The sequence below is a fragment of the Lepisosteus platostomus genome, chromosome 5 (assembly GCF_059453375.1).
Source record: "Lepisosteus platostomus isolate fLepPlt1 chromosome 5, fLepPlt1.hap1, whole genome shotgun sequence".
In the NCBI taxonomy this organism is placed as follows: domain Eukaryota; kingdom Metazoa; phylum Chordata; class Actinopteri; order Semionotiformes; family Lepisosteidae; genus Lepisosteus; species Lepisosteus platostomus.
In genome coordinates, this window is record NC_142615.1 from 25,362,948 (window position 1) to 25,385,740 (window position 22,793).

Sequence of the window (22,793 nt, forward strand, 5' to 3'; positions counted from 1 at the left end):
ACACACCGGAAAGTTTGCCTCACATGGATTTCAGTCGCCCGTTCCCTAATCTTTAGACGCCCTCTGCTGAATGTTGCATTTCCCTTTTGATCTCACCCATACATTTTTGGTCTGTTTCTGTTGTGAGTCCGTCTTTCAGATCTCACCTAGCACAAGTCTCTCTGGCTGAAGTGGCCTCTCTGCTTCAGCATCGTGCCCTCACTCAGCCATTAAAATTGTCACTCGGACTTCTGACAAGCTGACATGAAATGTCAAGAGAGAGTGGCGGAGACGCTTAAGCCAGAGAGAAGATGAAAAGGGGGCGTGGCTGCGAAACGCTTGACGGCTGCACGATGCTCTCCCTGCAAGGCGTGACCACAGGCTAAAGGACACCTTTTGGCACATTAAGCTCTAAGCACACACCTGGAGGATGCGGGAATTGATCCTGCTACCTCCCACATAAAAAGCAAACGCTGTACCATACAAACCAACCCCCCTCGCTGGGGCTTATGCCTCGGCGTCACCTAGTGCCGCTTGTTCCCCTCTTACCGGGCACAGTTCACTGCCCTTCTCTACAAGGCAGTCGTGTAATTGCGGCTTTCTTGACTTATTGATGAAGGTCTGACTGGACGAGCGAATGACGCCTCTCCCCCATCCTCAAGCTCGCGACAGATTGAAATGGAAAGTGCTGCTGTGGCTCGTTGGTCTAGTGGTATGATTCTCGCTTCGGGTGCGAGAGGTCCCGGGTTCAACTCCCGGACGAGCCCTTGTGTGCTCTTTTCCTCCTCTTCCACAAGACTGGGAACTGATATCCACATCACTTCGCAGCGTCTGCTTATGGCAAACAATGGAATGTGACTAATGACTGAACGAGCCTGGTGAATTCTCATCACGTGGCACAATGAGAGCGTGCAGTCAGCTGTCCGAGGCGGCAACCTCATTGCTCGTTCAAAAGAACACGTACTGAAAACTCATCACCACTATGTCGTAGATGAGCACCGCGATCGCTTGTTGTCATGCGTCCTTACTTGGGAAATGCAGAAGCTTAAACTGCCCTCTCTCAGCCACCGAAACGTGTGCGGCTCGCCTTGCGCTCTCTGCGCCTCGCATATTTGTGGAGCTGTCTGCTCTTCTTTCTGTTGAAGTAATCAAGTTACGGGGCGTCCTGCAGCCTATGATGTTCTCACTGAGAGCTTTCAAGATTTGAAGGAAAAGTACGAGCTTGATTGCTCAAGTCGAACGAATGTGATTGTTAAGCAATCGATGATCAAAAGCACGTCTTCTAACAATTCCTGAGAGTATTATCAGCACTGTTTTCACTCGGATATACTTTTCACTTGCTAAGCTGACAAATTGGACGAGAAAATGCCGGAGACGCACTCAGTGCAGACTGAGGTTGGGAAGGAGGTGTGGCCCTTCAACGCTTGACAATTGAAGGACATTCTCTCCGCAACGGAGGAGCACCTGTCAGAAGTCACAGAGGCTAAATGAGAGCACCAGGCTCCTGGAGCTCTAAACTCAGACCTGGAGGATGCGGGCATCAATCCCGCTACCTCTGGCATGCTAAGCGAGCGCTCTACCATTTGAGCTCATCCTCCTCGCTTCATGCTTCTCGGCATCATGTCTTACCGCCACCTGGAGGATGCGGGAATTGATCCTGCTACCTCCCACATAAAAAGCAAACGCTGTACCATACAAACCAACCCCCCTCGCTGGGGCTTATGCCTCGGCGTCACCTAGTGCCGCTTGTTCCCCTCTTACCGGGCACAGTTCACTGCCCTTCTCTACAAGGCAGTCGTGTAATTGCGGCTTTCTTGACTTATTGATGAAGGTCTGACTGGACGAGCGAATGACGCCTCTCCCCCATCCTCAAGCTCGCGACAGATTGAAATGGAAAGTGCTGCTGTGGCTCGTTGGTCTAGTGGTATGATTCTCGCTTCGGGTGCGAGAGGTCCCGGATTCAACTCCCGGACGAGCCCTTGTGTGCTCTTTTCCTCCTCTTCCACAAGACTGGGAACTGATATCCACATCACTTCGCAGCGTCTGCTTATGGCAAACAATGGAATGTGACTAATGACTGAACGAGCCTGGTGAATTCTCATCACGTGGCACAATGAGAGCGTGCAGTCAGCTGTCCGAGGCGGCAACCTCATTGCTCGTTCAAAAGAACACGTACTGAAAACTCATCACCACTATCTGCTCTCTGCGCCTCGCATATTTGTGGAGCTGTCTGCTCTTCTTTCTGTTGAAGTAATCAAGTTACGGGGCGTCCTGCAGCCTATGATGTTCTCACTGAGAGCTTTCAAGATTTGAAGGAAAAGTACGAGCTTGATTGCTCAAGTCGAACGAATGTGATTGTTAAGCAATCGATGATCAAAAGCACGTCTTCTAACAATTCCTGAGAGTATTATCAGCACTGTTTTCACTCGGATATACTTTTCACTTGCTAAGCTGACAAATTGGACGAGAAAATGCCGGAGACGCACTCAGTGCAGACTGAGGTTGGGAAGGAGGTGTGGCCCTTCAACGCTTGACAATTGAAGGACATTCTCTCCGCAACGGAGGAGCACCTGTCAGAAGTCACAGAGGCTAAATGAGAGCACCAGGCTCCTGGAGCTCTAAACTCAGACCTGGAGGATGCGGGCATCAATCCCGCTACCTCTGGCATGCTAAGCGAGCGCTCTACCATTTGAGCTCATCCTCCTCGCTTCATGCTTCTCGGCATCATGTCTTACCGCCACCTGGAGGATGCGGGAATTGATCCTGCTACCTCCCACATAAAAAGCAAACGCTGTACCATACAAACCAACCCCCCTCGCTGGGGCTTATGCCTCGGCGTCACCTAGTGCCGCTTGTTCCCCTCTTACCGGGCACAGTTCACTGCCCTTCTCTACAAGGCAGTCGTGTAATTGCGGCTTTCTTGACTTATTGATGAAGGTCTGACTGGACGAGCGAATGACGCCTCTCCCCCATCCTCAAGCTCGCGACAGATTGAAATGGAAAGTGTTGCTGTGGCTCGTTGGTCTAGTGGTATGATTCTCGCTTCGGGTGCGAGAGGTCCCGGGTTCAACTCCCGGACGAGCCCTTGTGTGCTCTTTTCCTCCTCTTCCACAAGACTGGGAACTGATATCCACATCACTTCGCAGCGTCTGCTTATGGCAAACAATGGAATGTGACTAATGACTGAACGAGCCTGGTGAATTCTCATCACGTGGCACAATGAGAGCGTGCAGTCAGCTGTCCGAGGCGTCAACCTCATTGCTCGTTCAAAAGAACACGTACTGAAAACTCATCACCACTATCTGCTCTCTGCGCCTCGCATATTTGTGGAGCTGTCTGCTCTTCTTTCTGTTGAAGTAATCAAGTTACGGGGCGTCCTGCAGCCTATGATGTTCTCACTGAGAGCTTTCAAGATTTGAAGGAAAACTACGAGCTTGATTGCTCAAGTCGAACGAATGTGATTGTTAAGCAATCGATGATCAAAAGCACGTCTTCTAACAATTCCTGAGAGTATTATCAGCACTGTTTTCACTCGGATATACTTTTCACTTGCTAAGCTGACAAATTGGACGAGAAAATGCCGGAGACGCACTCAGTGCAGACTGAGGTTGGGAAGGAGGTGTGGCCCTTCAACGCTTGACAATTGAAGGACATTCTCTCCGCAACGGAGGAGCACCTGTCAGAAGTCACAGAGGCTAAATGAGAGCACCAGGCTCCTGGAGCTCTAAACTCAGACCTGGAGGATGCGGGCATCAATCCCGCTACCTCTGGCATGCTAAGCGAGCGCTCTACCATTTGAGCTCATCCTCCTCGCTTCATGCTTCTCGGCATCATGTCTTACCGCCTCTGCCCCTCTTACCGGGCACCGCCCACTGCCCTTGGTCTGCAAGGCAGTCCTTTCAAGTACGATGACGACGCTGGGATCTTCGTTGCCTATTGTACGAGCTGAACTTTTGTGCTCCTCAATTCAACGCTCTTTCCATCAACTCATCTTGTCTTTTGACGCTTCGTGTTTTGCGCTCCTTTGACTATCGGCATATCGGGTGACTGCAAACACTGAAGTTCTTGCTTACGGAGTGTGGAACATTGTTTTCAAGTGATCGCTGTTCTGTCATGTTGACGCCGAGTGAATCTTTCTTTGGTCAACATGGGCAGGCTGACAGCAGTGCGAGCGAAAGTAATGGCAAATTTCTTGACTTATTTCTGAATGTGAATGTTCTTTAGAAAAGGGATGCGGCGTTGCTTCTCGCCCATGTAAAGGTCACGCATTCCAGACGTGGTTATGAGCGAACAGTTGCCGCAAGTGTTTGAAAAGAGCAAGAGAGGAAGCAGCCCTGCCCCGTGTGAGGATCAAACTCAGGCCCTTCAGATGACGAGACTGACGCATTACCAATTACGCCAACAAACCCAGCTGCAGGACACACACCGGAAAGTTTGCCTCACATGGATTTCAGTCGCCTGTTCCCTTATCTTTAGACGCCCTCTGCTGAATGTTGCATTTGCCTTTTGATCTCACCCATACATTTTTGGTCTGTTTCTGTTGTGAGTCCGTCTTTCAGATCTCACCTAGCACAAGTCTCTCTGGCTGAAGTGGCCTCTCTGCTTCAGCATAGTGCCATCACTCAGCCATTAAAATTGTCACTCGGACAACTGACAAGCTGACATGAAATGTCAAGAGAGAGTGGCGGAGACGCTTAAGCCAGAGAGAAGATGAAAAGGGGGCGTGGCTGCGAAACGCTTGACAGCTGCACGATGCTCTCCCTGCAAGGCGTGACCACAGGCTAAAGGACACCTTTTGGCACATCAAGCTCTAAGCACACACCTGGAGGATGCGGGAATTGATCCTGCTACCTCCCACATGCAAAGCAAACGCTGTACCATACAAACCAACCCCCCTCGCTGGGGCTTATGCCTCGGCGTCACCTAGTGCCGCTTGTTCCCCTCTTACCGGGCACAGTTCACTGCCCTTCGTCTACAAGGCAGTCGTGTAATTGCGGCTTTCTTGACTTATTGATGAAGGTCTGACTGGACGAGCGAATGACGCCTCTCCCCCATCCTCAAGCTCGCGACAGATTGAAATGGAAAGTGCTGCTGTGGCTCGTTGGTCTAGTGGTATGATTCTCGCTTCGGGTGTGAGAGGTCCCGGGTTCACCTCCCGGACGAGCCCTTGTGTGCTCTTTTCCTCCTCTTCCACAAGACTGGGAACTGATATCCACATCACTTCGCAGCGTCTGCTTATGGCAAACGATGGAATGTGACTAATGACTGAACAAGCCTGGTGAATTCTCATCACGTGGCACAATGAGAGTGTGCAGTCAGCTGTCCGAGGCGGCAACTTCATTGCTCGTTCAAAAGAACACGTACTGAAAACTCATCACCACTATGTCGTAGATGAGCACCGCGATCGCTTGTTGTCATGCGTCCTTACTTGGGAAATGCAGAAGCAAAAACTGCCCTCTCTCAGCCACCGAAACGTGTGCAGCTCGCCTTGCGCTCTCTGCGCCTCGCATATTTGTGGAGCTGTCTGCTCTTCTTTCTGTTGAAGTAATCAAGTTACGGGGCGTCCTGCAGCCTATGATGTTCTCACTGAGAGCTTTCAAGATTTGAAGGAAAACTACGAGCTTGATTGCTCAAGTCGAACGAATGTGATTGTTAAGCAATCGATGATCAAAAGCACGTCTTCTAACAATTGCTGAGAGTATTATCAGCACTGTTTTCACTCGGATATACTTTTCACTTGCTAAGCTGACAAATTGGACGAGAAAATGCCGGAGACGCACTCAGTGCAGACTGAGGTTGGGAAGGAGGTGTGGCCCTTCAACGCTTGACAATTGAAGGACATTCTCTCCGCAACGGAGGAGCACCTGTCAGAAGTCACAGAGGCTAAATGAGAGCACCAGGCTCCTGGAGCTCTAAACTCAGACCTGGAGGATGCGGGCATCAATCCCGCTACCTCTCGCATGCTAAGCGAGCGCTCTACCATTTAAGCTCATCCCCCTCAATTCATGCTTCTTGGCATCATGTCTTACCGCCTCTGCCCCTCTTACCGGGCACCGCCCACTGCCCTTGGTCTGCAAGGCAGTCCTTTCAAGTGCGATGACGACGCTGGGACCTTCGTTGCCTATTGTACGAGCTGAACTTTTGTGCTCATCAATTCAACGCTCTTTCCATCAACTCATCTTGTCTTTTGACGCTTCGTGTTTTGCGCTCCTTTGACTATCGGCATATCGGGTGACTGCAAACACTGAAGTTCTTGCTTACGGAGTGTGGAACATTGTTTTCAAGTGATCGCTGTTCTGTCATGTTGACGCCGAGTGAATCTTTCTTTGGCAACATGGGCAGGCTGACAGCAGTGCGAGCGAAAGTAATGGCAAATTTCTTGACTTATTTCTGAATGTGAATGTTCTTTAGAAAAGGGATGCGGTGTTGCTTCTCGCCCGTGTAAAGGTCACGCATTCCAGACGTGGTTATGAGCGAACAGTTACCGCAAGTGTTTGAAAAGAGCAAGAGAGGAAGCAGCCCTGCCCCGTGTGAGGATCAATCTCAAGCCCTTCAGATGACGAGACTGACGCACTACCAATTACGCCAACAAACCCAGCTGCAGGACACACACCGGAAAGTTTGCCTCACATGGATTTCAGTCGCCCGTTCCCTAATCTTTAGACGCCCTCTGCTGAATGTTGCATTTGCCTTTTGATCTCACCCATACATTTTTGGTCTGTTTCTGTTGTGAGTCCGTCTTTCAGATCTCACCTAGCACAAGTCTCTCTGGCTGAAGTGGCTTCTCTGCTTCAGCATCGTGCCCTCACTCAGCCATTAAAATTGTCACTCGGACTTCTGACAAGCTGACATGAAATGTCAAGAGAGAGTGGCAGAGACGCTTAAGCCAGAGAGAAGATGAAAAGGGGGCGTGGCTGCGAAACGCTTGACAGCTGCACGATGCTCTCCATGCAAGGCGTGACCACAGGCTAAAGGACACCTTTTGGCACATCAAGCTCTAACCACACACCTGGAGGATGTGAGAATTGATCCTGCTACCTCCCACATGCAAAGCAAGCGCTGTACCATACAAACCAACCCCCCTCGCTGGGGCTTATGCCTCGGCGTCACCTAGTGCCGCTTGTTCCCCTCTTACCGGGCACAGTTCACTGCCCTTCGTCTACAAGGCAGTCGTGTAATTGCGGCTTTCTTGACTTATTGATGAAGGTCTGACTGGACGAGCGAATGATGCCTCTCCCCCATCCTCAAGCTCGCGACAGATTGAAATGGAAAGTGCTGCTGTGGCTCGTTGGTCTAGTGGTATGATTCTCGCTTTGGGTGCGAGAGGTCCCGGGTTCAACTCCCGGACGAGCCCTTGTGTGCTCTTTTACTCCTCTTCCGCAAGACTGGGAACTGATATCCAATCACTTCGCAGCGTCTGCTTATGGCAAACGATGGAATGTGACTAATGACTGAACGAGCCTGGTGAATTCTCATCACGTGGCACAATGAGAGCGTGCAGTCAGCTGTCCGAGGCGGCAACCTCATTGCTCGTTCAAAAGAACACGTACTGAAAACTCATCACCACTATGTCGTAGATGAGCACCGCGATCGCTTGTTGTCATGCGTCCTTACTTGGGAAATGCAGAAGCAAAAACTGCCCTCTCTCAGCCACCGAAACGTGTGCGGCTCGCCTTGCGCTCTCTGCGCCTCGCATATTTGTGGAGCTGTCTGCTCTTCTTTCTGTTGAAGTAATCAAGTTACGGGGCGTCCTGCAGCCTATGATGTTCTCACTGAGAGCTTTCAAGATTTGAAGGAAAACTACAAGCTTGATTGCTCAAGTCGAACGAATGTGATTGTTAAGCAATCGATGATCAAAAGCACGTCTTCTAACAATTCCTGAGAGTATTATCAGCACTGTTTTCACTCGGATATACTTTTCACTTGCTAAGCTGACAAATTGGACGAGAAAATGCCGGAGACGCACTCAGTGCAGACTGAGGTTGGGAAGGAGGTGTGGCCCTTCAACGCTTGACAATTGAAGGACATTCTCTCCGCAACGGAGGAGCACCTGTCAGAAGTCACAGAGGCTAAATGAGAGCACCAGGCTCCTAGAGCTCTAAACTCAGACCTGGAGGATGCGGGCATCAATCCCGCTACCTCTGGCATGCTAAGCGAGCGCTCTACCATTTGAGCTCATCCTCCTCGCTTCATGCTTCTCGGCATCATGTCTTACCGCCTCTGCCCCTCTTACCGGGCACCGCCCACTGCCCTTGGTCTGCAAGGCAGTCCTTTCAAGTGCGATGACGACGCTGGGACCTTCGTTGCCTATTGTACGAGCTGAACTTTTGTGCTCATCAATTCAACGCTCTTTCCATCAACTCATCTTGTCTTTTGACGCTTCGTGTCTTGCGCTCCTTTGACTATCGGCATATCGGGTGACTGCAAACACTGAAGTTCTTGCTTACGGAGTGTGGAACATTGTTTTCAAGTGATCGCTGTTCTGTCATGTTGACGCCGAGTGAATCTTTCTTTGGCAACATGGGCAGGCTGACAGCAGTGCGAGCGAAAGTAATGGTAAATTTCTTGACTTATTTCTGAATGTGAATGTTCTTTAGAAAAGGGATGCGGCGTTGCTTCTCGCCCGTGTAAAGGTCACGCATTCCAGACGTGGTTATGAGCGAACAGTTGCCGCAAGTGTTTGAATAGAGCAAGAGAGGAAGCAGCCCTGCCCCGTGTGAGGATCAAACTCAGGCCCTTCAGATGACGAGACTGACGCACTACCAATTACGCCAACAAACCCAGCTGCAGGACACAAACCGGAAAGTTTGCCTCACATGGATTTCAGTCGCCCGTTCCCTAATCTTTAGACGCCCTCTGCTGAATGTTGCATTTGCCTTTTGATCTCACCGATACATTTTTGGTCTGTTTCTGTTGTGAGTCCGTCTTTCAGATCTCACCTAGCACAAGTCTCTCTGGCTGAAGTGGCCTCTCTGCTTCAGCATCGTGCCCTCACTCAGCCATTAAAAATGTCACTCGGACTTCTGACATGCTGACATGAAATGTCAAGAGAGAGGGGCGGAGTGACGCTTAAGCCAGAGAGAAGATGAAAAGGGGGCGTGGCTGCGAAACGCTTGACAGCTGCACGATGCTCTCCATGCAAGGCGTGACCACAGGCTAAAGGACACCTTTTGGCACATCAAGCTCTAAGCACACACCTGGAGGATGCGGGAATTGATCCTGCTACCTCCCACATGCAAAGCAAGCGCTGTACCATACAAACCAACCCCCCTCGCTGGGGCTTATGCCTCGGCGTCACCTAGTGCCGCTTGTTCCCCTCTTACCGGGCACAGTTCACTGCCCTTCGTCTACAAGGCAGTCGTGTAATTGCGGCTTTCTTGACATATTGATGAAGGTCTGACTGGACGAGCGAATGATGCCTCTCCCCCATCCTCAAGCTCGCTGACAGATTGAAATGGAAAGTGCTGCTGTGGCTCGTTGGTCTAGTGGTATGATTCTCGCTTAGGGTGCGAGAGGTCCAGGGTTCAACTCCTTGATGAGCCCTTGTGTGCTCTTTTCCTCCTCTTCCACAAGACTGGGAACTGATATCCACATCACTTCGTAGCATCTGCTTATGGCAAACGATGGAATGTGACTAATGACTGAACGAGCCTGGTGAATTCTCATCACGTGGCACAATGAGAGCGTGCAGTCAGCTGTCCGAGGCGGCAACCTCATTGCTCGTTCAAAAGAACACGTACTGAAAACTCATCACCACTGTGTCGTAGATGAGCACCGCCATCGCTTGTTGTCATGCGTCCTTACTTGGGAAATGCAGAAGCAAGAACTGCCCTCTCTCAGCCACCGAAACGTGTGCGGCTCGCCTTGCGCTCTCTGCGCCTCGCATATTTGTGGAGTCGTCTGCTCTTCTTTCTGTTGAAGTAATCAAGTTACGGGGCGTCCTGCAGCCTATGATGTTCTCACTGAGAGCTTTCAAGATTTGAAGGAAAACTACGAGCTTGATTGCTCAAGTCGAACGAATGTGATTGTTAAGCAATCGATGATCAAAAGCACGTCTTCTAACAATTCCTGAGAGTATTATCAGCACTGTTTTCACTCGGATATACTTTTCACTTGCTAAGCTGACAAATTGGACGAGAAAATGCCGGAGACGCACTCAGTGCAGACTGAGGTTGGGAAGGAGGTGTGGCCCTTCAACGCTTGACAATTGAAGGACATTCTCTCCGCAACGGAGGAGCACCTGTCAGAAGTCACAGAGGCTAAATGAGAGCACCAGGCTCCTGGAGCTCTAAACTCAGACCTGGAGGATGCGGGCATCAATCCCGCTACCTCTCGCATGCTAAGCGAGCGCTCTAACATTTGAGCTCATCCCCCTTGGTTCATGCTTCTCGGCATCATGTCTTACCGCCTCTGCCCCTCTTACCGGGCACTGCCCACTGCCCTTGGTCTGCAAGGCAGTCCTTTCAAGTGCGATGACGACGCTGGGACCTTCGTTGCCTATTGTACGAGCTGAACTTTTGTGCTCTTTCCATCAACTCATCTTGTCATCTTACAGTCTGGGTAATTGGAGACTGCACTGTTCTGCTTCCTAAGGTAATATACGGGTTTTTCGCATGAAGCCGTATTGAACAGTATTTCTCGCATTGTGAACATGTGCACACAGCGGTCCCCCGGGTTCCAGTTAGTGCATAATTATGCATCAATGAAAAACTAAATTAGCTCACTGAAAGTTTGATGTAGAGAATGTGGAAATTTCCAGAAGTTGTGGTCTTTTAAATGCATTTGGTTTGAAGACGTTCTGTGCTTCCATTGTGAAGATATGGACAAAACAATATTTGAGCGTGGTAAAAAAAAGTCATAAAAATGACAAAGTGAAGGCTGAGAAAGCATTCACAATGCATTTTATACACAAAGCAAGTGTTTTTGTAACTCTAAGAGATTTCCCGAAAGCACTACAGGCGTGCCAAAATCGTTTTCGAACTTCAAGCTAACTTTACCCCCGTCTTAGAGAAAGGACTGCCTTTCATTTCTCTGTGTTTTCTTTCACAGCACTGTGCACCTTTTCATTGCTCTCGCTTTCAGAGCCTCTGCACAGCACACGACTCGACATCAGGAGGCACATTGAAGTGAAAGCAGAAAGCGCTGCGACATGCACTGTGCAGATCCCGCCACACTAAGAGGTGAGTGGGTCTGTTCGATCACAGTGCATAGGCGAATCCCCAAACAGTGTGCGTGGCAACAAAAAAAGCTGCTCTGTTTTGAACTGGGGACATTGCACGTGTGAGGCTAACGTGATAACCACTACACTATGGAAACGGTGGGAAATCGTGCCCAGTGGCCCACTGCTGAGCTTCACCAATGCTAGTCAGGGACCAATGCTATTCGATGTGAATTAAATGCTATTCAACTGTCCAATTCTATTCAGGGGTGGAAAAGGGTGGAGCCGTGTGTGTCTTTTGTTCAAAGACACCCCCATCTCAGAGCCGGAAGTACAAGCCTTCCTCCCGCAGGTCCACAAAGATGTTATTGTTTAAGAAGATCCTGCGAAAGTCGGCCATCTGCCTTTCAGCCCTGCAGTAGTCCAGGCTGAAAGAGAAGCAGCCCTTCACCCTGGCAATGTACAGCCTGACAAGGTCTGGCTTCAGGCCATTGTACATCATGAGGTTCCTCCTCTCCCAGACAGCTGTCCTCGTTAGGCTGAGGAGGAGGTTCACTAAAATGGCATTAACCCCCCCCCCCCCCTCAGACCCGCGGTACCCAAAGAGGAACAGCTCTTTCTAGGGCACCCCGTCAAGAACAGCTCCTCGAACAGAGCGAAACAGACAATCCAGCAGAACCATCAAGTACGCCCTGGCTCGAGCTGGGGGAAGATCTTACCCCAGAACACCTCTGAGACCGGCACTCTGAAGCGTTTCGCCATCATCAGCCTGTAGAACATGCTGGTGGTGCACCCCAGGAGGTCCACCCCACGGTCCCCCCACTTCACCCTCAGCTCCGGCCAGCCCGGGCCTGCTGCCCCGTCTTGTAGATGGAGCTTCTCCAGCCAACTGTCCGGGAGACCGAGTTTGAGCTGCTCGTAATCCTGACGGATCTTACTGACAGGCAGCTCGTCGTCGACCTCTCGCACAGCGTCGACAATAGCCTGGGTGGGCAGAAATCCGTCCTTTACTTCATAAAGAAGATCCTTGACCTTGGATATGCCAGCCCCGTAGAGCTGCCTGTTCCATCGAGACACCAGCAGGGGGTTGAGGAACAGAGGCTGTTCCAGAAGCTGGGCCCGGGTCTCCGGCGTGTAGGAGACATGCTGGGACATGAACTACCCCCTCGCCAGCAGGACCTCCCTGTAAAAGGAGGGCAGATGTTTTATCAACCCCGGAGTCAGCCTCACCAGGAGGGTCTCCTGCCCCAAGCCCCCGCAAGTCTCGAGGTAGCTTGCCATACCAATCTTCCAAATGCTGACATTATCCAGGTCAAGGAACTTCTTCACTACTTTCAGCCTAAAGCTTTTCAGCTTCAGGCCTACATCACACAGCTTCAGCCCACCCCTGGAGATTTCCCCAATAAGGATGTCATGAGTGACCCGCGGAGGCTTCCCCTCCCACACGAATCCAACCACCAGTTGCCTAATCTCATTCTCTACCCGTTCAGGAAGAGGCATCACAGACAATGGGTACCACAAGAGGGACAGGCACAGTGTGTTAACGAGCAGGACCCTTCCCTTTAGGGTCAGGGACCTGTGTCTCCACCGATTTAATTGGCCCTCATCTTAATGAGCTTCTCCTTCCACAGGAGAAGCCCAGTGGCCTGCTCATCAGCGTTAATGTAGACGCCAAGGACCTTCAGGTGACCCGTCTCAACCCTGAAAGGGTAGCCGAAGAGCGGGGCAAGGTCTGCCCTCCCCACCAGCATGACCTCAGACTTCTCCAAGTTTACCTTGGCGCCCGAGGCAGCGCAGTAGGCCTGCACCACCTCTAAAATGGCCGAGATCTCCGCCAACGTCAGTCTGGTGTCGTCAGCATATTGGTAGATCAACGAGGTGGCGGTGCCCCCAGGCAAGGTCACTGGAAAGAAGCTCGTGAGGGAACCATTCACCTAGACACAGCTCACGATCCCCTTGTCCCCTTGACCCTCACACCTGAAGAGTGCTGGCTGTGATGAATTAAACCAGTTTTACAGGTTTCAATCACAGACCATGTGACATGGGACTCAGTAAACTAACAGCGCCATCGGATTTGATAATACCTAACCAAAATCCGCAATATGGAAACAGAACCTGTGTGATTGTTGATAGATGATGTACTCGTAACATTTTTTCAAGACGAACTACAACATTTAAAAAATGACTTGTATGTACTTGATATCTCTAATCAATCCACGGGTTCCAGCACAAAACGAAAGTAAAACGCATACCGTTTCGCGCTTCTTATTAGTTGCTCAAAAGTAATTTGACCGTATGAAATGCATAATATAAACCTAGAAACATAAACGTGAGCAGTACTTAAGCACTGTAGTATCGGTGTTAAGACATACCTCTCAAAAACTGTAAATCAAGTTAAAAATATCTCAAGACCGATTCTGGTCGTAATGAAACCATGCAAGGGAGTTTTTATGTCCGTTGCAGTTCTTTTGCAACATGAATATAATTATATCGTTATTAATTTCTTGAGATACGCGATTCCATATTATATTCCCTTTTAATCAAATTCTAAAAGTATGCTTGTTGACTCCGGTATCACGTTAGTTAAAGACTTCGAAGCTTACAATGTTTAGGGAGAAATGGAATACTGGTGTGTATTTTTTTCTTTTCATGATAGGTGTCGCATTTTAAATCATTTTCGTAGTTAGAAATTATGAAACGCCCTGTTAAAAGCAAGGAAGTTTTTATGCCCGTTGAAGTAAAACAAAATGCCTGACAAAGTATGGCTTGGACAGATTCCAAGTGCTTGTACAAATGTGCTAAAGAAATTATACTTTGAGTATACAGCTTGTCCAAGGTCATCCATTATTAATACTATTAGTAATATCTTCAGTAAAGGCTTTGATGCATATATATTTCTGATAAAGGTAGGTTGTGTACTTTTGTCCAACTGAGCAATCTTGCTTTCATAAAATATACCAACATTTTAATGACTGATGATTAACATGCTGTAATACACAGTTCAAAATTAAAGGCTCAAATGCTGTACATGAGAGGTTAAGCTCCCCCTGGCGGTTTTACAAGGCGACGCCGGATAGTTAGTCACGTGACACACGTGAACTGCGTGATACCGCGTGATACCGCGACACGCCCACCGGGGTATGCCGCGAAATACCTCACCCATTTTGAATGGCTGCATCTGTACATGCTCGGGAAAGCGAATCCGAACAAACCTCATGCCATCAGCAATGGTGGTCCCAGGGTAGTGGCGCATCCTGATGTCCGAAATCACTCTCACCCCCCAGCTACTCAGCTTCTCCTTGATAGTCTCGTTTGAGATATATGCCGGGAAAAGGAGGAAGGACACCACTACCTCCTTCCGCTCCAGCCAGCGGCAGTAGCAGGGTGTGCCCTGCACATCCAGCCCCACAGCCACCGCGTCTGCATGTTCCTTTGAGTCCAGAGTCAGTTCAAACTCTTTTGGCGTCCGGGGGTGGCAGGCAAAAAGAGAGCCCTCCCCACAGACGCCGTGCACAGCTGCGATAATAGCACCCGCAGACGGTTTCTCCACGCCGCTCACATCCACCACAACAGTATGCGCCCTTGCAAAAAGCCGCCGGGGGGGTCGGTCCGAATTCCTCATCCTTCTCTTTCCTACACCACTCTCCTCCTCCACTACAATAACATTCTCTGCCTCCATGTTTTTTCCTTCCATTAAAACACAAACAGGACTCAGAAAGCAACAAAAAAGCAACAAAAAAAAAACCAAAAGTCTCTCCCCTCCCCAAACAGAGCTAGGCTGAAGGGGAGGGCTTCAAAAATCAACAAAAAACACCAAAAAAAACACAAAAATTCACAAAAAATAAAGTCTTACTAAAGACAAACAAATCCTCTTCTTCTTCTCATAGAGAGGACAGCTCCGTCACCTCTTTTACGACGCTGTTTTTTTTCCCTTGCGTTTTTCTCTTCTTCCCACGTTCTCTCTCTTCACTGCCTTCGTCCCCGCTCTATTTCACTTCAGCCTTTCACTCTTGCTTCCTTCCAATGAGGACGGAGCTGAAAGGGCGCTATAGAGGATCGCTGTGGAGAGCTGCTGCTGTGCTTTGACATCTGAGCTCTGTGGAAAACGATCTCAATACAGTTCTGAAAAACGCGACTCCCCGAACGCCAGCCGAACAAGTCTCCACAGCCGAAGCGCTGTGTCTCTTTTCAGCTGGCGATAAACCTTTCCTCGATCCTTTGCGGACTTGTAAAACTGTTCATGATCAGAATAAAAAACGCTCACGCTAATACACAAGCACCCGTGTCTCGCCAAAGCTGACAAATAAATAGACGGACAAGCCGCACTGCACGTGTGAACAGGGGAATGAGCGAGCGAGCGGGGATAGGGCGCCTCCTGCGCTTAAAAGCTTACAGCACCTGGTATTCCCAGGCGGTCTCCCATCCAAGTACTAACCAGGCCCATCCCTGTTTAGCTTCAGAGATCAGACGAGATCGGGCACATTCAGGGTGGTGTGGCCACAAGCGAAAGCTATGGTGCCTGACTCGCTACTTGAAGCTGTGTGTGGCTGGGGCTCCGTGCCCCCCGAGCGGGACTGAAGGATCGTTCGTGTGCAACTCTTTGGAAAGGAGCTGCTTTCCAAATCACATTGCGTACCTGGATGTTGGCGAATGTGCTCCCTTGTGTTGGCTTGTCCCGCACTGGAGGAGAACAAACAAACTGCTTGGAGGAGCACAAGGCAAGTCTTCACAAGACAAAAACCTCCAGTGCACAGCACTCAAAACATTTCTGGGCTGTCGCGTGTTTATTTCAGCACATAAAGCACACCAGTCCAACATGTCGGCCGGGCGCTCTGCGCCTCCGCCCTCTTGTGGCCTTGCGGCGTCAGAGCAAGAGGCTCCTTCTCGCTGCCTTTCCGCTGTGTTGCAGAGCCCCGAGAGGGAACCTGGAGCGCACACTTTGTGGGGGGCAGGGGACCGCGTTCGCGCTCTCTTGCGCGAGTACTAAATCTCACGGCGCCAGCCAGCGGCCAGGGGACAAATACAATATCGCGGGACAGGGGGGCCTCGTCATTGATTGTTACATATGAGACGGGGATTAGGAGGAGACCCCGACTGATTGGTAAAGGGGAACACTAACACCAGAGTGACACCCCCGGCGGCTCTTTTTGAGAGACGCCCTGGGATTTCTTAATGGCCAAGGAGGGTCGCCATCAGGATGCTGGGGCATAAGAAAGCCACACAAACCGCAGGGTGAGCGCTCCCTACTGGTCCCAGTCACACCTCTTGCAGGAGCAGCAGCAACCTGAGCTTTTCCGGGGGGAATCTCCTATCCGGGTGCCGGCTAGGCTCACACCTGCTGGGCTGCCGTGGGTGAGCCCAGTCGAGAGTCGCAGGGTGAGATCTAGTCACAGGGGAGAAACGATACAAGCGAAGGATTACTCGGCTCCCAGCACTTGAAAAGACCGACAAATGACTCGTTCCCGCCGGAGCTGAATGTACCTGCATGTGTCGTGTCGTCTTCTTCCCCCGCCACGCTGTGTTTGCTTTATTGTCTTTGAAGCCGGCCCCCAGGACGAGACGGGCTGTTCCTGTGCCCCAATTAACACTTTACAGGTGCCATTCCCCGACATTGTGGCCATTGTCGGTGGTCACACGCGATAAGATAAGGTGGAGGAGAGTGGGGCATGCCCAGCGCCAGACATTCGAAGAGGGGGCTGTGCGAGGTGAGGTGAGGTGTGACACGCCGGAGCCCTGACGCCGCTAATGCGGAGCACTTGTTGAACTGGCATTGAAAGGACGTGTGCACACGGAGCGAGCCTTCCCTGCGGCGGAGCGTGTTGTGTGCGCTGCAGTGGTGCCGAGAGAACAGCACAGAAGGCAGCAGGCTCTGGAGAGCGGGTAAGAGACGGAGCCTTGTGGGCAGGCGAGCAGGCCCATTTTTTGGAAATTGCTGAAAAGGCTCCAGTGTTTGTTTGGTGCGTGGCAGGCGCACGACGCGAGCCTGCGTAGCGATTTGTGGGTCTGGTGTTATGCAAATGAGGCCGAATTGCATCCCGGGACATGCAGCGAATGCGCATTGGCGACTGCAGATGTGTAGGAAACGGCGTGCTCGTTTTCTCGTTTTGCCCACCCTTTTGAGTGTTAGTGTGGCGTGTGAGTGTGCGAAAGAGTGGGCCCAGCAGGAGGCAGTGGCGTGCGGGGCGAGGAGCTGGGCTAGGCTGCGCACTTTGTGCTGTGGGTCCGGGCCGCTTGCAGGGCCTTATATAACTTATACTTACCTGGCAGTGGAGATACCTTGATCATCCTGTAGGTGGAGTAGTTGGATTGTTTGCTTGTTTTGTGGAAGCAGTGTTTGTTTTGCAGTTTACGAAATGGCAACTTTTGGATCCCGCAAGAATGCTGTGCGTTTTGAGGTTTTGGATGACCTCTTCATGGATCGCATGCAGTTCAGTAGAAAAGTGTTGCAGAAGGAACTTGGCTTTGAACCTCGGCACTTGGATTTCATCTTCGCTCTCCCAGGTCAGAAAGCATTTGAGGTTGTTTTTGCTACCTATTCTCTGTTTGAACGATGTGTGGATGTGTTTGAGGCAAAAAGAGGGAAAGTTCCTGCCCTTGAGAAGATCAACTTGCAGCCTCTGACACAGAGAGAGAGGAAAACAGTGCATGTTGTTATGTTCTCGAATCTGGCAAAGACGGAGGACATTCAAACCTGGCTTAACCAGTACTGCACCGTCCACCATGGAACTGAGGTTAGAGATGTTGACAGTATAAAAACAGGAGGCAAGGAAATTCGAGGTTCGTTTGCTACCGGACAATGTAAATGGAGGCTTAAGGCACCTGCCCTCTACAATCCGGCTGGGCACCTGCAATGGCTATGTTTTTTATGTGGGACAACCAAAGGTGTGTCAGCGCTGTGGTGCTGTGGGACACCTGGCATTGTCCTGCACTGTGAAATGCTGCAAGACCTGTGGCAAACAGGGACATTTATCCTCTGACTGTTCAATGCTGCCAAATTGCAATTTATGTGGCTCGGAAGGACACGTTTTTAAGAACTGCCCTCACGCCTACGCCAATAAACTCAAAATGAGAAAGGATGAGGCAGTGCTTGTTTCAGCCAAACCGGCCTGAAAATCCAAAGCAAATAACAAGTCAAACAAAGAACCCTTGTTGGACAAAGACTCTCAGCCTCCAGCCAGGATCAGTCCTGCTGTGGCTCCGGGGCCGGTGGAAGAGAAATCCACTACGCCCCCACAACTGCAGACTGCACCAGACAAGCACGAGGGTTTGAAAACCCCCGAGAACAGCGAGGACCCCTCCCCCACTCCTGCTCCTCAGAACGAGGGCCAGTGTGGGGTCCCCCAGTGGAGCGGGTCCAGCGAGGATACCCAGGATTCAGCAGAGCTGCTTTTCTCAGACTCTGCAAGTCCTACAGATGCCCTCCTCACCTCCATCCAGTCCATCACGGAGGATCTGCAGCAGCTGGTGGGTGAGGGGGAAGAGGAGACTGGTGCATCGGCTGCACCCCTTTCCCCTCAGTGCTCCCAGGAGCTGGACTTGAGGAAAAGGAAAAATGACTCTGTTTTCTCCCTGAGCGAGGAGGAAGGAGAGCATGGTGATGGGGACAGCTGGAACCCCTGCACCCCTCCCTCTACCCCCTTCCCTGAAATGGACTCCGTGAACGCTATTACTGCTGCCACCCTGATGAAGGCTCATTCAGAGGATGGCTGGCAGGAAATTGGTAAGAAGAAAAAGAAGTAAATCAAGAGAGGTATAAAAGCTTTGAAGATAGGTGGGATAAAGGGCCTTCTGATTGGTCAGGGGACAATAACAACAGAACCTCTGGCGTGGCCATTCTTTTCAAAGGATGGGCATTCAAATTGAAAAGTATTCAGAGGGTCATAGATGGCAGGTTGCTGTGTGTGGATGTGGAATGGGGGACCGTTAACCTGCGTCTAATCAATGTGTATTGTCCTACTGACGTTGGAGGAAGGGTGGAGCTACTCAAAGCACTCTCTCCCCTATTGTTATGTAGCACAGACGTGATAGTGGGAGGGGATTTTAATTGTATCTTAGAGCACACAGATAGGCAGTCTAGCTCTCCGATAAAATTGGATTCCAGCTCACTGGCCCTGCAAAACTTAGTTCAAGACTTTAAACTCTCAGACACATATAGATGTATATATCCCACAATAGCAGGATATACATGGTCAGGGAGGAATAGCAGCTCCAGAATTGACTATTGCTTTGTCTCAGAGAGAGTGAAAGTTGTTGGGGTCACTCTTCAGCCTGTCTTCTTCTCAGATCATCAGGCTTTAGGGTGTAGAGTGGAACTCCAGGGCGGGACTGTCTTTGGCCCAGGCCTCTGGAAACTCAACACAAAGCTGCCAGAGAATGAGGGGGTAGTATCCCGCTACAAGGAGAAACTATCACAGTGGCTGTCCTTGCAGTGTCTGTACGAGTCAGTAGGAGAGTGGTGGGAGGAGGTGAAGGTGAGGACAAAGGCCTTTTTCATGGATGAGGGAAGGAAGGCTGCTGCCAGACGGAGAAGAGTGCTAGCCAGGAAACAGAGGCAGCTGCAGCGTCTCTACACGAGACAGTGGCTTCGATGTGCTCGAGGATATCACCCTTTTAAAAAAGGATGTCCGGAGCATAGCGGAAGAAAGTAGTCGAGGAGTGCTGTTAAGAAGCAGAGTGCAGTTCTTGGAAGAAAATGAGAAGTGTACTTGCTTCTTTTTCAGGAAAGTGGTAGGCTCCAAGTCTGTCATGGAAAGTGTAGTTGATGAGGAGGGAAGAGAGAGAACAGAGCCGAGTGCTATCCTCTCCTGCATCGAGGCCTTCTTGTCACGGACGTCCAAGGGGACTAACCGTGGGGAGCAGGAGGGCGGAAAAAGACCCATATGCTTAGCGGCGATACGGGAAAAAGGCCCGGGCTCATTAGTGCAAAGAGTTCAGGAATGCCGTATAGAAACCTGTGCCCTCAGGGAGCGGACGTGGGGCGCCCTGGTGCTAGGCGGGTCTCAGGACATCCGAACGTCAGTGCTGAGCGAGGACAGAGTGCAAGACCCTGAAATATTTAGCCAAGGGAAAGAGAGGGACAGGAAGGACAGCAGACCAGAAACTAGGGACAGGACAGAGAAGGACCACCCTCTGGCTGCAGAGGGCGTGACACTTCTACTCAAGACTGTACAGCTCTACAGAGGTAAAGGATGAAGAAATTCATTTTTTTACCTCAAAGCTAGAAAACGTTTTGAGTGAAGAAGATAGGGAAGTACTTGAGGGGGATTTGACAGTAGAAGAGCTGAGAGGCTATGGAGAGCTTACAGAAGGGGAAAACGCCGGGTGCTGACAGGCTCCCTAAAGGGGTGTCTGCTTTTACTACTTGCACGAATGAAGGCAAAAAAAAGCCAATCGATGTGAACGAACGGCGCTTTACAGAGGAGTACTGCCTGACTGATCGTTCATGAACGACAGAGGCCACTCCGACCTCTTCTCGGTTTTCTTCAATGACTTACTAAGGATCTTCTTCACATTCGCCCATGCAGGGGAAGCCAGTTACACCAAAGCAAATGCAGGAAAGTGCATTTCAAGCAGAGACCAGGAGGGACTTGTTTACACCGAGAGTGGGCGGAGAATGGAACAATGCGCCCAGCGCTGTTGCTGGAGCCGATTCTTGATGAGCTCTTGGGCTCACTAAGAGGCCCCCGCTGGATGCTAATCTTTCTGTTGTTCTTGCAGGTCCTGCGCTGCTTTTGAGCCGACAGAGCTCGTCCTGGTCTGTCGGCACAGCCCAATTGCAAATGATCGGCTCCGCGTACAGAAGGAACGTGCGTTTGGTACAAGAGTGCACGAAGGCACCGGAAATACATTGGGAACAAATGACCGGTCGCTCAAGACCTCTGTGAAGTACAGGAGCGTGCAAAACGAGGCTGTTTCCGCCCGGTCTCGAACCGGGGACCTTACGCGTGTTAGGCGAACGTGATAGCCGCTGCATGGAAACCTGCAGGGGCCGCTGCTGGTGTCTCGCTTGCGTTTCGGTCTGAGAAAGGGACGCGTCACTTTAGGGAGGGGGCGCTGGAGAGAGGAACAAAGGGCGCGATGAAACAAAATGCCGAAACCCGGGATCGAACCAGGGACCTTTAGATCTTCAGTCTAACGCTCTCCCAACTGAGCTATTTCGGCGGTGCGCAAATCCCACAGCCACCTGCTCCAGCCTTCCTGTGTTGTGGCATGAGCGCACCAAGAGTAGCGGGAGAGTGTTGCAGGAACGTCACTCAGAAGGAAAGCCACCCAGCTGCGCCCTCTGAGCTCTGTCCAGCGCATCTTCCTCGCATGGACTCCTGCCTGCGACGGGCAGGAAACAATTAGCCAGAACAGAACGACACCCCATGGGTGTCTCATGACCGCACCTTAGGTTGTGACACGTGCAGGTGTGAGGGGTTGCCGGGCTACTTTGGAGCAGAGCTTGGGCGGAGGGGGGGCGGGAAAGCAGACAAAGAGGTGACACCTCAAGGTCTGCACGATCACAGCTCTCCGCCGCCCCAGGCTTCCGCTCGATACGCTACTGGACACACCCGCCCCTCCTCACACAGACCGTGGAAAAGCCCCCGAGTGGGAGGGCTCTCTCTTCCTCCCAGGAGCTCTTGGACACGACGCCCAGACAGGGCGCGGGGAGCCGCTGCCTGCAAACACGGCTCCAGGCAGGACTCCACTCCGCAGGAGCCGCAGAGCAGAGGAGATGAGGGCAGCTTAGCTCCTGTGCAGAGACCTGAGCTGTTGTTGCTGTGGATGCTGTCTTTTCTGCACTCGGGGTAGGAGTGAATGTTGAGTTGCCCTTAGAAATGAAGCAGAGCACTTCAACGGCACGGGTGTGTGTGTGTGTGCGCCCTGGTGATTCTGGGAGACAGATCGAACCTGGGCTAAAAGAGAGGGGGCTTAGCCCTCTTCCATTTGCTAGTTCAAAGTTGTACAACCCATTTGTATCTGCTAGGCGGCGCAGTCGTCGTGCACAAAGAACGCTTTGAAAAGCGTCAAAGGCAAGTCATTCCGAGTTGGTCGTTTGTGTTTTCCGTTCAGACGCGAAATGCTGAAATGATCTCTCGGCTCCTCGGTTGTCATTTCTGCTCCGTAAAGGGATCACAGCACGCGTCGGCTTCCAGCATGCTGGGTTGGGACACGATGCCGGGGGTTGGAGAGAGCGATGTCTTCCTCGTTAGTATAGTGGCAAGTATCCCCGCCTGTCACGTGGGAGACCGGGGTTCGATTCCCCGACGGGGAGTAGCTCTTCTTTCACCTCCTTAGAGAAATGACTGCCTTTCACTTCTCTGTTTTCTTTCACAGCGTCGTGCACCTTTTCATTGCTCTTGCTTTCAGAGCCTCCGCACGGCACACGACTCGACATCAGGAAGCACATTGAAGTGAAAGCAGGAAGCGCTGCGACATGCACTGTGCAGATCCCGCCACACTAAGAGGTGAGTGGGTCTGTTCGATCACAGCGCTCGACGAATCCCCAATCCCCTTTTGTGCCTGGCGACAAAAGATGTCTGTTTCCGCCCGGTTTCGAACCGGGGACTTTTCGCGTGTGAGGCGAACATGATAACCACTACACTATGGAAACGGTGGTAAGACGTGCCCAGCGGCCCAGTGCTGAGCTTCGCCAATGCGATTCAGCTGCTTC

The 22,793-nt window shown here is 51.1% G+C and overlaps 7 non-coding genes across 7 annotated transcripts; 5 read left to right on the top strand and 2 right to left on the bottom strand.

Moving 5' to 3' along the window:
* Window positions 1-674: 674 nt before the first annotated feature.
* trnap-cgg (transfer RNA proline (anticodon CGG)) lies at window positions 675-746 on the top strand. The gene has a single exon. It is a non-coding gene; the product is annotated as a tRNA-Pro (tRNA).
* A 1,140-nt stretch (window positions 747-1,886) lies between these two features.
* trnap-cgg (transfer RNA proline (anticodon CGG)) lies at window positions 1,887-1,958 on the top strand. The gene has a single exon. It is a non-coding gene; the product is annotated as a tRNA-Pro (tRNA).
* Window positions 1,959-2,992: 1,034 nt separating this feature from the next.
* trnap-cgg (transfer RNA proline (anticodon CGG)) lies at window positions 2,993-3,064 on the top strand. The gene has a single exon. It is a non-coding gene; the product is annotated as a tRNA-Pro (tRNA).
* A 2,010-nt stretch (window positions 3,065-5,074) lies between these two features.
* Window positions 5,075-5,146, top strand: trnap-cgg (transfer RNA proline (anticodon CGG)). Its single transcript has one exon. It is a non-coding gene; the product is annotated as a tRNA-Pro (tRNA).
* A 2,115-nt stretch (window positions 5,147-7,261) lies between these two features.
* Window positions 7,262-7,333, top strand: trnap-ugg (transfer RNA proline (anticodon UGG)). Its single transcript has one exon. It is a non-coding gene; the product is annotated as a tRNA-Pro (tRNA).
* An 8,190-nt stretch (window positions 7,334-15,523) lies between these two features.
* On the bottom strand, window positions 15,524-15,642 carry LOC148665420 (5S ribosomal RNA). Its single transcript, XR_015938081.1, has one exon. It is a non-coding gene; the product is annotated as a 5S ribosomal RNA (ribosomal RNA).
* A 5,583-nt stretch (window positions 15,643-21,225) lies between these two features.
* trnaf-gaa (transfer RNA phenylalanine (anticodon GAA)) lies at window positions 21,226-21,298 on the bottom strand. The gene has a single exon. It is a non-coding gene; the product is annotated as a tRNA-Phe (tRNA).
* Window positions 21,299-22,793: the final 1,495 nt, after the last annotated feature.